The sequence below is a fragment of the Cebus imitator genome, unplaced genomic scaffold (assembly GCF_001604975.1).
Source record: "Cebus imitator isolate Cc_AM_T3 unplaced genomic scaffold, Cebus_imitator-1.0 Scaffold805, whole genome shotgun sequence".
NCBI lineage: Eukaryota > Metazoa > Chordata > Mammalia > Primates > Cebidae > Cebus > Cebus imitator.
Genome location: NW_016108120.1, coordinates 256,101 through 259,225, shown reverse-complemented (window position 1 = coordinate 259,225; position 3,125 = coordinate 256,101). Strand labels below are relative to the sequence as shown.

The 3,125-nt window shown below is 61.0% G+C and overlaps 1 protein-coding gene across 1 annotated transcript in view; it reads left to right on the top strand.

Annotated features, from left to right (window-relative positions):
• Nucleotides 1–3,125, top strand: part of TPGS1 (tubulin polyglutamylase complex subunit 1) — an 8,210-nt gene that overhangs the window by 4,001 nt on the left and 1,084 nt on the right. The window lies entirely within an intron of this gene.

Below are 3,125 nucleotides of genomic sequence, written 5' to 3'. Positions count from 1 at the left end.
AAAACATGCACGAACATGAAGGGCTGGCAGGTCTGGGCCAGGGTTCCTCCGACTCATTCTCCAGGGGCCGTCCTGGGCACTGTGGGTCCCCAGCAGCATCCCGGCCTCCAGCCACTCTGCACCAGGAGCTCCCCGCGTCGTGACACCACACATGTCTAGACACCGCCCAGCGTCTGCCGGGGCAGGGGTGGGGAGCAGAGGTCGAAGGCGCAGAGCGGCTCCTACGTCTCTTCCTGGAGGCTTTCCATAAATAGAATCTTTATTAACAAACGTGCACACGCCTTACAAGCCGCTCTGTGTAGGAGCCAACACAGAGGGGGTCTCCATTCTGCAGTCAGGGAAACTGAGGCTCAGCAGCCCCCGTCCCAGGCAGAGCTGACCCCCCAGCCCCGGCCTCCGGGCCGAGCGCTGGCTGCCTTCCTCCTCCTCCTGCTGTCACCTCCAAGAAGCCCCAGGAGGAGCCTGGAAGTCGGGCGTCACAGTCCCGTCTGTCGCTCTGGTCCCACCAGGCTGTAATTACCTGTGCGTGTCTTCCTGCCCCTCCAGGCAGCTGTGGCTGAGCTGCAGCTCCGGTAACAGCCAATAAGAGGGCAGGTGGGGCCTCTGGAGCACCTGGCTCCAGCCCTGTTCTCCCGTCCTCACACAAATCCCACTCCCTAGATGATCAAGGTCAGGCTCCGAAAAGCAGAGGGCACACAGCTCTGAGAATGGGTGGCAGGTGAGACCAGAGGTTAAGGGGGACGAAGGATGGCCTCCCGGGACATCCAGAAGAGAATCTCCCAAGGAGGAAACGCCGTCAACAGCAGGCCCACCATGTATGGTTGTTCAGGTCGAGCACTGCACAAGCCACTCGCCCCACAGAGGTGCAAACAAACCCCCGAGGCAGGTCTGGGCCAGGCGAGGGGCGGCGTGGACGCGTGGGAAGGCAGACGAGGTCAGCCGCCTCCAGAGGAGAGAATCCGTGCGGAATGTCGGTGGAGGAAGCCGGGTGAATCCCGGCCCGCGGACCTGTCAGTCAGGATCAGCTGCGCGCACTACGGGAACGTCCAGCCCAAACCTCAGTGGCTTCGGCACGGCCAAGGCTCGTCGCGCCCATTCTGCAGAGGTCATCCCGTTGCTTTCGTTGGTGCTTTGGGTTTTTTTGGATTTCTTTGTTTTTGGGAGACTGAGTCTCTCTCTGTCGCCAGGCTGGAGCGCCGTGGTGCAATCTCGGCCCACTGCAACCTCCGCCTCCCGGGTTCAAGTGATTCTCCTGCCTCAGCCTCCCGAGTAGCTGGGACCACAGGCGTGCGCCACCACGCCCGGCTAATTTTTGTATTTTTACTAGAGACAGGGTTTTGCCCTGTTGGCCAGGGTGGTCTCGATCTCTTGACCTTGTGATCCACCCGCCTCGGCCTCCCAAAGTGCTGGGATGACAGGTGTGAGCCACTGCAGCCAACCTACCACCCCCACATTTACTGAGCACCTACTGTGTACTGTCCCTGCATTTACTGAGCACCTACTGTGTACTCTCCCTGCATTTACTGAGCACCTACTGTGCACCCACCCTGCATTAGTGAGCACCCATCGCATACTGGCCCTGCATTTACTGAGCACCTGTTGCATGCTGGCCCAGCAACACTGAGCACCTACTGTGCACCAACCCTGCATTTCCTGAGCACCTACTGCATGCTGCCTCAGAGCTTCCTGGGAACCTAGCACAGGTGGCCGACAGAAAGGTGAAGCCGTGTGCCCTGGGAACACCAGAGGGAAGCCTGGAGCCTCAGTGTAAACCTGCCCTCCTCACCATGAAGCTGAGCTCCCAGAAGGGACAAGCATAAGCCCTGAGATTGGCCACATCTTCTCTGGGACTCTTGGCCAGACCAGGGGCCTGCCCTGAGCCTCAGTTTCCCTCTCCCAGAGGAAATAACAGGCCACTAGCATGAGTTCCGGCCAGGAACCGATGGGGGAGTGAGGCCAGGGGTTAAGGAGCCCACCCAGGGCCCTGCGGCGGCCCTCACGCTGGCCGCCGTCTCCCTGGACACTCCCTGGTACCCCCATGGGAGCCTGCATGTCACACTGGTGGCACACTGGGGAAGGAATGGAGCCCACCCTGGAGCCGGCAGCAGGGCTGGCAGCCTTCTCCTGTAAAGGGCCAGAGAACGGACATTTTAGCTCTGCAGGGCAGCCTCCACCCTGACATTCTGCTCTAGGGTTCTGGTGTGAAGCTGCCACTGACGTGGTTAAGCTCCCATAAAGCTTTGTTTACAAAACCAGGCGGGTGGGATCTGACCCTCAGGCAGTTGGCCGGTGCAGTGGCTCTTTCCCGTGATCCCAGCAGTTTGGGAGGCCAGGCAGGAGGATCCTTTGAGCCCAGGATGTAGAAGCTGCTGTGAGCTCTGATTACACCACGACACTCCGGCCTGGGGAACACCGTGAGACCCTGTCTCAAAGAAAGAAAACAGAATGTTAGTTGTGTTATATGTCCGGCCCAGCATTTGGCCAAGTGTAAACAGGCACCGTTGCTGTAGACAGGGAGATCAGAGGGTTCCTGGGGCCAGATGCCCCAGACCCACACCTGCTGGTTGATTCGGCAGACATTTCCCGAGCACCTACTGTGTGCAAAGCACTGTTCTAGGCACCCGGGGTGCAGGTGTGGACGCTCTGCTGGGAGAGACGTGAAGCTCACAGGGTTTGTGCCAGCAAGTCAGACAGGATACCACTAGGAAGAAAATGGGAGTAAAGGAGTTAGGGGTGGTGGGGGGCGACGTTTCAGGGAAGACCTGGGGAGGCCAGGGAGGAGGTGAGGGAGATGGGAGGAAGGCAGAGACTGCCCTTGCAAAGGCCCTGAGACTGGACCGGAGTTGGAGCCTGGAAGCCAGGGCTGGGGGAGGGAGGTCTGAGCTGGGTGGGGGCTGGGGGAGGGGAAGCCCGTGCTGGGGGTGAAGGGAGCCTCGTGCTGGGTGGGGGCTGGGTGGAGGGAGCCGGGGGCTGGGATGGGGAAGCTGCAGGGCTAGAGGGTGAGGAGGCCAGGCCAGGGTTGTGGAAGGCGAGGGCACCAGGAATGGGGGGCAGGGGAGGCCGGGGCTGGTTGGGGAGTCCGGGAGGCTAGGTCCTGGGCCTGGCGGGGAGGCTGGGGCTGGGGC